Consider the following 15369-nt stretch of genomic DNA (forward strand, 5'->3'; position numbering starts at 1 on the left):
GGCACTCAGTTCCTGACCGATATCCTCACAGGGATTGCTTGAACCTCTCAAGCCTTCTGGGTTATGTCTGCTCGATGCTGCCTTAGCTTTGTAGGTCAGCTCAACTTCTCTGTTCTCTGGTTCTTGCTTCACTCTCTCCTCTATCTCCTCTCTGCTCTTTGTCTATTCGTGGCTGAAAGCCAATCTATCCCGTGACTGTTCACTTCCTCTTCCAGCGCTTCATATCACCTACCTCTTTCCTCTGGAATTCCCTACTTCTGTGTCATCACCACTGCGTAACGTTTCATAGAGAGGTGGCCACTTGTCCCCTCACGAACTGAGCGCTAGCTCTTCATCAAACGGTCGTTATTTCGGTTATTCTGTGCAATGATTCATCTGCTAGCTCAGCGGTCATGTTGGACCCCAAATTTCATATGCCTCAGCCTATTCTTCCGTAAAATCAATCTCCCATTGGGTGCAATCTCCGTCGTTGATCTGGGGCCTCCAGATCCTATGATCATTGCTTTTATCGCATGGGTGAGTTGCTCAACCGTTACCTTGCGATGAGAGCGGTTTTCTCTCTTATCCACCGGACATGCGTCATTTGGTGTATGGAATTGCGGGGTCCCTGGCCAAATCCGCTTACCTCCCAAAATGCCTCCTATATTCTGCCAGTTTTGAGCGTGGGACCCACCTGTTAGTTTTAGTGCTGTCTCACGGTTTTCTGGTTTCCCTTGTGACTAAGTGCTCGGGGATTTTCCTTCTTGAGGGGTTTTGTCTTGTTTCTAGATTTGGGCTTCCTAACTACCATTTTTGTGCCATACACAGTCGCCATGGGCCAATGGTTAGCGTGATTTGACCGAAGGTCATCATTGCTCTGTGTTGGCTGCAAATTACCATTATTCAAGTTATTTCTGATAGCTATAAGATTTCTTGAAGTTTGTCATCCATTCTTAACAATCATGGAGTTGTTTGAGGATCCAATTTGGATCACGCCTTCGCACTGAAAAAGCTTTTGGACCACCAAAAGTTGATTTTCAAGCATCGACTAAGTGAGGATACAACTTTCTCACCTGTCCAATCTATATCCATTTTGCACTGCTTGGCTTTGTACCCCTGAGCCTAATTTTGAGGTACTAAACATCTCCCTGTGCGTCGTTCTCACCTTCCTGTCTAGAACTGTGTCTTCCTGCAATTCATTAAGATATTCAGGTAACAGGTCATCAATAGAAGGCCATTGACTCTGCTCTTTGGGATCCTCAATTAGTGAAGGTTCAAACAATCTCAAGCTATCGACATTGACAACTGAGTAGATGTGCATATAAGCTGGCAAATCAAGGTGAAAAGCATTTTCAGCAATTTTCTCAAGGATCTTGAAAGGTCCATACCTTATTGGTTTCAGCTTTTTACCTTCACCTTGCATCCTATCCTTGCTGATATACAGCCAGACTTGATCACCAAATTGGAAACTATGCTCCATTCGATGCTTGTCATGCCTTGCCTTGTATTTGGCCTGGCTCTTTTCCATTTGTCCCTATACTATGTGATGGATCTCTTGGATTTGTTCAATGAACCTAGTTTCCTTGTCCCCATCGTTGTGTCCCTCAATTGTTGTGTCCTTACTGAAGAGAAAATCCAAGGGAGACCTTGGTGTGAAACCAAAACAGGTCTCAAAAGGAGATCTCTATGTAGAAGAATGTTTGGCTTGGTTGTATGCATGATGCACATAACACAAATGTTCATCCCAAAGCTTAGGATTCTTATTGCAATACCTTTGGCTTGGTGTCCATCATTTCCCACAGACTTGACCAAAACTTTCTCACAAATCAGGTGTCTCGATCAGATATAATGGAAGTGGGTAATCCAAAATAAACCCATACATGTTGAAAGAACAGTTTTGCAGTTTGTTCAACTGTAATATATTTATTACAAGGTATCAAAATACACATTTCACTGAACCTATCCACAACAACATACAGATAATCATGACCTTTCCTAGATTTAGGGAGTCCTCCAACAAAGTCCATCGAAACACTTTCCCAAGGATGAGAAGGAACTGGCAATGGAGTGTACAAGCCAAGTTTCCTATTGTTGGGCTTGCTTTTAGCACAAATAGTACACCCTCTTACATATCTAGAAACTGTCGCGTTCATTTTTGGCCAATAACAAAATCTTTGCAGTTGTGCAACTATTTTACTTACCCCAAAGTGACCTGATATTAGAGAAGTGTGTGCTTCTCAAATTATCTTTACTCTTTCAGTTTGTGGAATGCATAGATTCCCACAATGATATAGGAGTCGGTCCTTAATATGATAATCCAATTCTTATACTCGTTTTCCTTGACTTAAAGTTGCATATACATCTTTAAAGTCTATATCTTGAGCATGTTGTTCAATGTAGCTCTCATGTAACACAGAATTATGATTAAGTATAGTAGATGCATTTTTAATGGGTCTAGATAACATATATGCAACTTTATTGTGTATGCCCTTTTTATATCTGATGACTAAATGAAACTGTTGTAGAAAACCCATCCATCTATAGTGTCTTGATTCCTACAACTTAGTTTGGGAGTGTAGATATTGAAGTGGTTGATGATCAGTGTGTATAACTGTTTCTTTGACCATTAAGTAATGTTTCCACTTTTTCACACTCTGTACTAATGCATACAATTATTTATCATATGTGGGATAGTTAACTACTGCAGAATTAAATGTCTCAGAATGATAACATATGGGTTTACCGTGTTGTATCAACACTACTCCCATGGCATAGTCATTGGCATCCATTTGGATCTCAAATGGTCTTTGGAGATCTGGCAGTGCTAGTACTGGTGTTGTACTAATCTTTTCTTTCAAGGTGTCAAAGGATTTCTGTTGTTTTCCTCCCCACTGAAACACTTTGTTCAATCTTGTTAAAGCATGTAAGGGAGCTGCAATTAAGGAAAATTTAGAAATGAACTTTATCCAATATTGTGCTGCTCTAAGAAGCTCCTAACCTCTGTAGTAGATTTGGGTTTAGGCCAGTTTACAGTGACTGCCACCTTAGAGGGATCTATCTTCAATTCACCACCCCCTTCTATATGTCCCAAATAATTCAAGGATGTTTTTCCAAATTCACATTTTGAGAGTTTAACATAAAGCTTTTCTCTTTTCAAAACATCTAATGTTTACTTAATATGCTTTAAATGTTCTTCCCACGTTTTGCTAAATATCAGAATGTCATCCAGATACACGATAACAAAATCATCAAGAAAAGGTCTAAGTACATCATTCATTATTCTCATGAAAGTAGCAGGAGCATTAGTTAAGACAAAAGGCATAACCAGCCACTCATACAATCCCTGTTTTGTTTTGAAAGCAGTCTTCCATGCATCTTGTTTTGCAACTCTCACTTGATGATATCCACTATGCAAGTCTAACTTGGAAAATAAACAGCTTCTTTCAATTGATCTAATAGATCATCTATGTGAGGAAGGGGATAATGATTTTTGATTGTTATCTTATTCAGTGCTCGGTAATCAATGCACATTCTCCACGAGCCATCTTTCTTTCTCACCAAAACGATTGAAGATCCACATGGTGATGTGCTAGGTTTGATGAAGCCCTTCTCGAGTAACTCCTGCACCTGCTTCTTGATTTTTGCATCCTCTAAAGCGAACAACCTATACATTCCAATGTTAGGCAATGGAGCATCTTGCTGCAAATTAATATCATGCACTATTTCCTTCTTGGGTGGAAAAACTTTAGGTTCTTGAAACAAGATATCATACTATGAAACAACTTTTTCTAAATCAACTTGTTGTTTAGCATCACAGCCCTCAAATACATTGGTTTTATCAGGTTTCTTTTCCTTTATAGCCATCAGTAAAAATTGTTTGCATGAATTTACAATTCGTTTCATCTGGCCTGAGTTTATGAGAGTGTAATTATTCTTGAAATTATGAGCTCTTACAAAGTATTCGATTCCATCTTTAACGAGTAGATACTTGTTCTTGGCTCTATAGAAAATAGATTTTTTTTCATACAAGTAAGGACTTCCTAAACCAATTCCACATATATCCAAAGGAATTATATCTAACTCAACCTCATCTAAAAATGCTGACCCAAAAGAAAACTTGAATTTGCATTGTCTAGTCACTTGTAGTTGTGCTTTATCACTTAAACAACCTAATGGGTATGGTTTCTTGTGAGGTGTAGTCAGTAAACCCAACTTATTTACAATTGCTTCAAAAATTAAATTTACTTGTGAGCCACCATCAAATAAAGTATCAATCTTTTGATGTTTGGAAATAACTCGAATATCTAAAAGCTCATGTATTTTTCTCTCATTTTCTTCATCAATAGTAGATTGTGTAGAATTACTAGTAGATGCGTTAGAATTCTTACCTTTTATACCTGTGGTTGCAATGGTTGTTTCATCTCTTGAGTCCGACCCCAAATCTTTCTGAATAGCTGCAGCAGTCTTCTTCTTCTTGCCCTCAAACTTCTTATGTCTCAGCTTCGGATGCAGAATCCAACAGTGCTCATAATCATGGCCATCCTTCTTACAGTGACTGCATGAAGACTTGCTTTTCTGTGCAGTGTTGGCCTTCCTTGATTTCAATTTTTGTTTTATTTTCTCCTTATTCTTACTTGCAATGGGTTCGGATGATCCCCCAACTTCTGGGTTCCCATTCTTTCCTTTAGCTTCTAGATGCATAGCTTGAACAGATACCTCATCTATACTGGTGGGATTAAACATGAGGATAGTGTGCCTCATGTAGCTGTGTAGACCACCGATGTACTTCAACAGAGTCTCAGGTGAGTGTAATGAGATTCCTAGAATCATAGCTTTCTTCCTAAATTCTTGGGTGTAACCTTGTACACTTTGCCCTTTCAATTGCTGAAGAGTTTTCCAACTCATCATGGCTTGCTACATGTAGGCCAGTGGGTAGAACTGCTTTTTGATTGCAGAAACAAATTCACTCGAAACAGAAAGCGTCTTACCATGTCTCTTCATGTCAGCTTGGGTCCTGCCTTCCCACCAAACCAAGGCAGTGCCTTTGAGGCGTAGGCTGGCTAGCTGAATCTTGCTCTTGTCTGAATCGATACTCTACACTCTGCAATAAACATCAATTAGTTTGATCCAATTGTCCAGCTTTTCTGCATTCAACTCTCCATCATATATTGGTAAATCAAATTTAACATCTAGTTTAATCAAAGATGTCTTCTTTTTATGTTCAGGGTTATTAGGAGGTGTGAGAAAGTTTTCTTCTTTCCCTTTGCCTTTTGAGTGGCATGGAGGAGAGACTCTTCTTCTCCTTTATCTTGTTTGGAGCTTGATGAATCTTCATCTTTATGTTTTTCGAAGTCCTTATACATTTCCTCTACCTTGGACCTTATGGCCAGGAAACTATCTATAAATTGAGGGTCTGGCCCCACAGAACCTTCCTTCGACATTGTCTTCTGAGGATAGACTCTTCCAATTTTAGGATTAGTTTCGACAAACTCTCCTTCTCCTAATATGAGCTTTGATCTAGTTAGCATTCAACAGCTAAATCCAGCACAAGCTTATCTAACCTTAACAACCTACAGCTCTGATGCCACTTGATCTGAAATCACCCCTAGGTGACCTCAGGAAATTAATGAAGCTATTACAGACTCATGTGTTGGTGTGTGCCTATTTTATTTTAAGCAATGGATCAAATAGCTCGCGAAATACACATGCATTGGAAAACAGTAAGAGAGACACAACAAGCAAATACAAAACACAACAATTTAATAAGGAGTTCACGCAATCCTCCTAGGCTATGTCTCTTGGTCCAACTTTCAGTGGTGATCTTTTCTATTGTGTCTTTAAGCAAAGTTTTTACAATGAGGAGCTCAATTTGAGTCTCCTGTAATAGATGATGCTCAGTAGGGTGGTACTTGGATTCACCAAGCCACTAGAGTACACAAACTCCCCCTTACCGAGTCTCGACCTCAACTGGTCTTAATGGGATGAGTCCAATATGGCACTCAGTTCCCGACCGATATCCTCACGGGGATTGCTGGAACCTCTCAAGCCTTCTCGGTTTTGTCTGCTCGATGCTGCCTTAGCTCTGCAAGTTAGCTTGACCTCTCTGTTCTCTACTTATTGCTTCAGTCTCTCCTCTGTCTCCTCTTTGCTCTTTGTCTGTTCATGGCTTAAAGCCAATATGTCCTGTGACTGTTCACTTCCTCTTCCGGCTCTTCAGATCGCTTGCCTCTGTCTGTTAGAATTCCCTGCTTCTGAGTCATTTCCACTATGTAACGTTTGACAGAGAGGTCGCCGCTTGTCCCCTCACAAACTGAGTGCCAGCTCTTCCTCGAACGGTTGTTACTTCGATTATTCTGTGCAATGATTCATCCGCTAGCTCAATGATCATGTCAGACCCCAAATTTCATATGCCTTAGCCTATTCTTCCGTTAAATTAGGTCTCCCATTGGGTGCAATCTCCTCCGTTGATCTGGGGCCTCCAAATCGTATGGTCATCACTTTTATCGCATGGGTGAGTTGCTCAACTGTTACCCTATGATGAGAGTGGTTTTCTCTCTCATCCATCAAACACGCGTCATTCGGTGTATGGAATCACTGGGTCCTCGGCCAAATCAGCTTACCGCCCAAAATGCCTCTGATATTCTGCCTCTGATATTATACACATCATCATTCGATTGTTGATTTCTCATCCGTTGAATATTTACCATGCTTTCTTGAGATTTTAATTTGATGCCAAAAGGTTTGGATGTCTAGTAAATGTGTCATTTGATAGTTGACCAAATGTTTTACTCTACTATTGTGATCAACTAGTGTACGTTTTCTTGTGCCTAGGTGGAATATGATGTAGGAGTGATTTGGAATCTATCCATATGCTTGAGTTGATATGTCCTCCACAGAGTCTATATAAACCTTGGATTAAACTACAAAATGTTGACAATGCTACATAATATGTTGATTTCCATAACCTTTGAAAATTGAGCCAAATTTATAAAGTAAAACACAGATAACTAGGAAAATATTGGACTTTTACCTTATTGTATCTTATGTAGCTATGATGGATTATTATGAATAGAATAGTAGTAGGATAATGCAAATATGAGTGAGTTATAATGGAAAATGACGAAAAAATTGGGTAATAGGCTTTTAAAAAGGATGATAATTATTCATTCCAACATCCCCCCATGCTAATGGTGTTGCATGTCTACATGCATGTTGGTAGCAAAATTTCAAATGTTTGACAAGATTGAACTTTAAATAACAACTTCAAAGCCTTGGACTAGGATATCCAAGTTACTCTTAACACCTTTCTCCTTCATAGCAACTAACCACTTGAGGCTTTTCATTAACATTTTTGATTTTAATCCTTTGATCTTCTATTGAAATGCTTTGTTAATAGTTTTAAGATTTGAATTGTTATGAAGCTAGTAGCACATATGCTTAAGAATTTTATCATTTTGTTCTTTAAGCATCTCATTTTCTCCTTTTACATGCCTTTCTAGAACTTCTTGTTCAACAATTTATTCTTTCAATGCCTTGATAATGTCTTTTTCCATAGATAATGGATCATTGCCATTATGTACCATACTATTAGGTACTAGAGTTTCATTATTGAAAGTCTACTCAAATAGAGGAGAAAGTTTATTTACCTTTATTTTATGTGCCTCTTTCTCCAAGGCATTAAAATAGTCATATGCTTGCTATTGAATTTCATCATTCTTTGGACTTTTCACTTCAGGTACTAATGGTGTCTCTTTCTCCTAGCCCTATACATCCTTAAATGTTTTAAATGAAACAAAATTATTTCCTTTCATCATACTATCGGTAACTCTTCTAAATTTATTTTCATTTTCTACGTCTTTTCCTTCTGTGAACTTTTCCTTTGAACACTTTTTTTTTCAAGTTCACGTAAAACAATGATACTCGAATTTTTCCATTTTTGAATTTTCTTGACTTCCTTAACTACTTTTGGTGCATTATTATTTTGAACTTTCACATTTTTCTTTCTCTTGTATCTCCCTTTTAATGATTCTCCTAGGGTAATTGGTGAGCTTGTAATTTCTTCTACTTCAAGCATGTCTTGATTTTCATTTAGTTGCTTCTCTAGCACTAAAATTTCCACTATCTTAGTGATTCCAATATCCTCTACCTCTTCAACTGGTTGTTCTTATTTTTTTGTGTTCTCATTTAAAGGGTTAGCTTTTGAAGAAACATTGCTTCTTCTTCCTTTTCATTTTAGAACTATGTCATTCTTTGAAAGTTCAATAAAGTGATTTCTGATAAAGAAATCCCTCCCATTATCATTCTTGGTTTTTAACTCTAAGTTATGAAAAGGATTTTAATTAGCCTGAAATGATAAAGGGCCTTATCAATATTTTTGGAGTTCCTTTGAATGTTGAAGCCCATTTTTCTTAGACTATTAAGTAGATAGTAAGGAAAATTTATCTCCTTCTCCTTCTGAAAATACATTAAAAATTGAACATGATAGAATAGGATGACACCATACTTGCCCTCATACGTGATAAACTTTTGTAATATAAACGACAAATTTCCATTTCTTTTTAAATGTTGATACATGGATACCTTTTCTTGATGTCATGATGTCCATGTTGAGATTCCTAAATATGGATTTCCATGATTCATCTCTAAGATTCTGACACTTGAATCAATTCTTACCAGTAATTGGAAGTCTTCTTGCTTCAACCAAGAATGACTATGTTATATTCACTCTGATCTCCCCTATCTCAACTTCTACTCCATCGAATTCACTGGCGAATTCCATGCTGACTTCAAAATCATTTCCTTGAAATTTCTGAAATAAATTCAACCAACCTACCTTCCTTAACTGTTTCGTGACTCTAGGATATGCAATTAAGAACTTTCCTCCTTTATGCCCATGATGAACTAAAATACACATTGCAGTGTTGGAAACTTAGACCCGAGACTGCCCCTTCTAACAGGTATTGCAAGGAAGGTTAGGGATGGTAATTTCGTATCAAATGGCTTGGCGAAATGGTCGAGAAAGGTGGTCGAATATTATGGATTCATATGTTATCAAGTAATGATAGGACTATATGGTGGCGACAACTATTAATAGGATTTCCCATTCATATAATGATTATATAATCGATTAATGAAATATCATAGAATATTATTGATATCTCAAATTTATGCTTTTGAATGGGATGAACATATTAAGATTTTAAGAAATGATGTGGAGTATGAATTTTATTATGCCATCACTAATTAGATTTGAGGCTTATTATAAGCCTCTATGAGTTTTTTTATTTGAAAAATGATAAATAATTTTATATATCCTCAAAATACTTTTAAATTTTAAATTTGATAAATTGACTAACATGCATTGTTACCTATCAGTTTACCTGAGATCTATTGCCTTTGTATATTCAATTGCTTGTTGGACCGAAGACAAGGCTTGTTTGCTTCTACTAGAACTAATTGGCTACCAAATATTTTGTTGGCTACATAATGTTATTAGTTTTGAATTTTTTCTCCAAATTTATTCAAGAAAGCTTGTTCATGTTGCTAGAAAATATTTATTAGAAGAGAAATAAAGTATTTAAAGTAATTATTTTGAACTGGAAACAATTATTTGAAAAAGAGAAAACGAAAAATCCAAGTTGCCAAGAATCTTGGTTTTCAACTAGGGTTTCTTGCATAGTTATGCCAATAATGTTGGTTTTCATAACTACACATTTTTTTATTATTATTCCTTTTTTTCCTTTTTCTTTTTTCTTTTGTTATTTCTAATTTTCTTCATATATAGAAAGGAAATCAAATGGCATTAAGTTGTAGAGGAGAGTGATCCCCCTTTTCCACTGATTTCAACTCAGTTTTTTTCTACAAAATTTAACAAAATCTTCTTTTGTCAAGGGCTTTAGATAGTGTTTTAATATATTCCTATTAACAAGAAAAGTAATTCTGTCCTCATTAATTGTCCTGATTCTTACAACTCCATTATAAAAAACAACTTATATCTCATAAGGGCCTAACCAACGTGTTTGGAATTTCGCCTGAATATCTTTGAACCTTGAATCAAAGATAAGGGCCCAATCACTTGGTTTGAACATTTTTACCTTGATAAATTTTTCATGCCATATTGTCCTCTATTGCTTAATTATGCTTTTACTTCGAATGACATCTTCTCTAATTTCATCTAACTCATTGTGTTGTGACAATATTTTATTTCTGGCTTTAGAAAGATGTAGCCCTAATTTTATTGTGTCTCCACTTGGAACCCATTAGGAAGTATAACTTGCTTTCCATAAATAAGCTCATAAGGAGTATGTCTAGGGGTATTTCTCCACATGGTATGGTATGCGCTCAGTGCTTCAAGAAGTATTTCTACCCAATACTTTCGATGTAGATGCACAATCTTTGTCAGTATGGCTTCAAGAACTGTATTTGTGGATTCCACTTATCCATTGGCTTGTGGATGGTATAGAGTATATTTGTGATGTCTAATTTTGTATTACTCCATATTTTGGTTTGGCTAGAAAAAAATTCAACTTTTTCACACCAAGGAAGTAATCATAATATCTATGTAATACTTCAAATTCAAAAAGAAAAGTTTTTAGGTCTTTTATTCTCATACCATGGAAGTTAGGAGGTACTGATGGAGATATGTTTTTCATACTAACGTTACTGGCAGTATCTTGAATGGAAAATATGTAATAGCCCCAGGTTGAAAGTTCATGTAATAAAGTTAATAAAGGGAAATTAAAACCAAGGTCATGGGACACGTATTCCAAGATGAATATTCGGAAAAACATCCAAGTGGGTGTTCATTTGGTTATTATGGCTAAAGGAAATGGAAAAGGATTTGAAAAGGTAAAGACAAATTAATTGGAACTTAAGTATGGAAATTTTCTTTATTAGGAGAAAAGGAAGGTGAAAGGTCACATGATTGTATGTGAAGGAAATTGAAGGAAAATAGGGGAAAACGAAGAAAATAGAGGCCTTAGTGATAAAATGGCTTCTGAGGATAAGTTCACATACCTTATTGAGAGTTTTGGGTTAGATCCCTCCCTCTCTATTATCACTCTCTCATACTCTCGCACACTTATAGCATTCTTGGAGCACTCTAGCATTGGAGAAATGAAGGAAAAGAAAGAAAAAGGAAGCAAAGGGAAGCAAATATCAATCAAGGAAGAGTTGGATCAAACGATTACAATAAGATTAATTGCAGGTATCAAGTTGCATGTATGATTTCCTTGCTAGTTTTGGCATGCATGTGCGTATTTTGTTATCTTGTTGTTATTGACATGGGTTTTGCTAGGTGTGACAATGATTTCAACCTTTCCTTTCAATTTCTCGTTAGTCTTATATGATGGGGTTCTTTCATTTGGTTGAGATAGATTGTTAGATGGATTTGGAACTAGGTGAGGTGGTCTCAGGAAGATTCATAAGGGCCCAAGAATCCCTTGACTGGTAATGAAGGTATACATGGTAAAGCATGAGGTGGAGACATGAAATGCCTGAAGGCATTGGTGAAGAAATAGAGGCATCAAAGCTTGTTTAGGCCTAGTCATCCCTTTACCAGTAATGGCGAGTTTGTGGTAAAGCTTGTAGTGTATGTTTCTTTGCTTGGGTGTAGGAATCCCTTGAATGGTAATGGTGAAATACATAGTAAAGCTTGGTTGCATAGATGAGGGTTTTAGGCCTAGAAATCCCTTGAGCAATAATGGATGGATATTTGGTAAAGCCTAAGGAAGCCCTAGTTCTTTTGTTGTGAGTCCCACATTCATGATTGGAATATGACATGGGGGTGATTGGCTAAAAGAGAGACTTGGCTCAAACCAATCTATGGTCGGGTGGTACATGGAAGTCCTTGAATTGGTTGGCTTTTGCATATGTTAATAACAAATATTTTACCTCTTGTATTTAATGAGTATTTATACTTATTATTACATGGATTTGATGGTTGTTATATCAATTTTATTATTCTGGTTAAATGTTGGTTACAAGCATGGCTTTATTATAGACTTTAATTATGTCTCTCATCAAGTTTTGAGTAGTAAATAAATGTTTAATGAATGCATGACCTAATCGATGTTATTGAAGCTATTGTGAAAGGGAATTAGTCCTCTTGGTAAACCTCAAACAAGTTTCATATCTCTATGTTCAAATATGCATTCATGACCTATAGATTTCATGTTCACAATGTGTTTGGTGGAATGACTATCATCATTAGGATGGGATAGGTTAATTCGCTGATCTAGTTTTGTGTTAAAGGCTTTGTATCTGTGTCATTTATCATTTTTGAGAGTTTCATCAAGTTATGGGCAATGGCCTGAAGAGTAGCCTTGAAAAATTAGCTTAGATCTCGCGGTCGTTGGCACAAAACTAAGTAAAAAATATTATAATTGCTTTCTTGTAGGATTATGCATGTGACTAAAGGGTTATTGTCAAATTTAGGCAGTGTTATGCTAATGTATGGGAGTCCATATCAGTGAAAAATCAAGTTAACTCAAGGTTTGTGCATGGGGATGGCTGGTTTAGCCCTTGGGGGTACTGTACCACGAGAGGGAAGTTAGTAAAGTCATGGTTTGTCGTCCCCATTTCCTTAAGTTGATCTAGAAGGTTGAGTCATGTCATAGTAGCCCTCTACTCATATTTACCTTAGCATGCCTGTGAAAGTGGGTAGATATGGGAGGGGTGGTTACATGGTGGTATCAAAGCTCGCTCGCAGGTTCAAACACTTGGAATCGATGAGCGGAATGTGTTTTTCATGCATGCATGCTAGTTTTCTATGTGTTTATTATGCATGCATTATGATGGTAGTTATTTTGTTCTTGTGTCATCGTGATGTTGTTGGTATATTATGATGCTGATATGTTGGCTGAGTTAGAGTAGAGGATGTCGAATTATCAAAGTGAGTTTGAAGCACTCAACCTCAGGGTCAGAGAAGATTGTCATACAAGTTTGTATGTTGAGCATGCAGGTATGTTGGTTAAGGGTTGTTATAAAAATTAGTGTTATGTACATGTCTATCATTTTACTTCTATTGTGACTACATGCATAATATATGTTACTTAACTTGTGTGGTCATACACACGTGCATCAATTAGCCATGCATGGTAGTTAGCTTGTGCGGTCATATGCATGATGATTATGTATCATGCTAATCTATATTGGCCTATGAAGATGGTCATGGTTTTGATATTAAGGTATTCTTCGATGTAAATGTGCTATTGTACCATACTAATTTGGACTAGCTTGTGTAGTCGTGCTAGCCTCCCTTGAGATATATTGAGGTATGAGTTTGATTAAGTTGTCTATCTAATTTATTTAACATGGTATGTTTATAGGTTGTTTGATTGTTTGATTAAGTGAATGATATGAGAACGTGTCTATAAGAAAGCATGAAGGAATGATCTTGTTTTAAGATGGTTTTACTAACTTAATATGTGTTGAGACAACTGATATGTACTTGAGTGTAAGTGGGTGCTAGTTGCAGTATTATGATTTGTGACTGTGAGTTGATTATGACATGGTTGTTAGTATTGGTAAAGTTTGATTTCAAATAGATATGTTGTCTTGATATTTGGAACATGTGGCTGGCATGTTTGAATAGTTGCAGGGCAGCATGCTTGGTATTGGCATGACAATGTAATAGTTGATTTATTTAGATAACTAACAATTGGGTGATGTGACGGGACATAATAAGACTCAATTTCATAAAGGAAAAGGTAAAAGAAAGGAATTGGGTGAGAATTCATTTGGCTATGTTGGGAAACTGAAATTCCTAATGAATGAGTGCTTTGCATGAATACACGAAGTCTTCTTAACCTTGATTTTTTCTGACATTATGTGATATGTGCTATATTCATGAACATCTATTTGAAAAGTATAACAACTATTTTTTAGTTATGGATGGATTCATGAAGGAATTGGAGTCCCTTAAGATGATATGTGTACATGTTAAGTTACAAGGCAACGTGCTTGGCACAACAAGGTAAGGTAACTGGTATATTATATATTTATTTATGCATTGACAATCATGTGTTTATGGAGGTATGATGAAGGATATTGCATGAAAAATGATAATGTTGTGGAATCTTGAAGAAGGCTTGGTTTGAGCTATTAAGATATTCTGACACATAGGAAATAGTTAAGTATAACTTGGTCTAGTATAGAGTTAGGTAAAGTGTGTTTCTTTACTATGTACATTTGTAACTTACAATCCAACGGTCACGATATGTAGTGATCCGACGGTTCATTCTCTCCTCGGCATTACCAACACTTGATCCGTGGCTTAACACCCAATTGGTCCATGATCTCTATTTAAAGAGCATGGAGGGTCATTTGTAGGGTAACAGTCCATGATAGAAGCTTATGTAAATTTTCATTCTTTTATTAATAAATTGCTTGAAGTGGCGCGTTGGCTCAGGCCATGGACTATTTCCCTCTTTGAGGGTTTTAACCACGTTAAAAATACTGGTGTATTGATCTGTGATCTGTTTGTGAGTGCTGTCCTTTGGTGTTCTATCTGAGAACTTGCCCTGTAAATTCCTACTTGGTATCAGAGCTATTTGAGGGCCGCGTCCGTTGGTGATCCAAATCTGAAGCCAGTAGAACTACATCCAACTACCGTTTCCTAGATTTACTGTTTCTGACTGCTTTCGAGCCGAGAGGACTGCTCTGTTGTGTTAGGAGCATCTGTTCTAGTGAGGAACCCCTTTCGTTTCACATGAAAAGGTTTTTGGTAGCCTTAGCTACGTCATTTTTAAGATCTGGAGGTATACAATTTTTTTTTGCAGTTTCTAGTTATTTTCTCTCTGTTTATTATTTCGGTTTATTTAGCACATTTTTTTTTACCGGATCTATACCTTTCATTTCTGCGTATGCTCTTTGCCCCATGACTCTGTGCGATCTGGGCAAATCAGAAACAGAAAGGAAGGATTTTTCTCATGCGTATGCTCTTTTCCACCGCGCCTTAGTGTGATCTCGGAAAATCAGAAACATTGAGGAAGATATTTAGTTTCCAGCTAAAGCTAACTTCGAGCCGTAAGGTTCGTTTTTTTTTTAATGTCCATGTTGGGTTTTGTGTTTTTTGTTTTGCAGGGAAAAAGAGCTTTCTCAAAGTAAGCCCGTAGCCCAAAGCTTCAGCGACTAAAAAAAAAAAAGCTACTTTATGAGAGTAGAGGTCTTGAGTTCAAGTATTCTTTTTGTTAAGCTAATTAGATTAAGTTTGGAAAGGGGCTGATTTTTTTTTATAACATTATCATTCATTTCCGCACATTCCCACACTTCGTCGGCATCTTCATCAATTTTTCTTCAAAAAGCCATAACTTCTTCATCCAGAATCCATTTTCAGAGCCGTTTTTTTTGAACCAGCCTAATTTTTCGAGATCTTTCCATTGGAACACT

Source organism: Pinus tabuliformis, chromosome 7 (genome assembly GCF_031772625.1).
Source record: "Pinus tabuliformis cultivar Carrire ecotype Pingquan chromosome 7, CPIR1, whole genome shotgun sequence".
In the NCBI taxonomy this organism is placed as follows: domain Eukaryota; kingdom Viridiplantae; phylum Streptophyta; class Pinopsida; order Pinales; family Pinaceae; genus Pinus; species Pinus tabuliformis.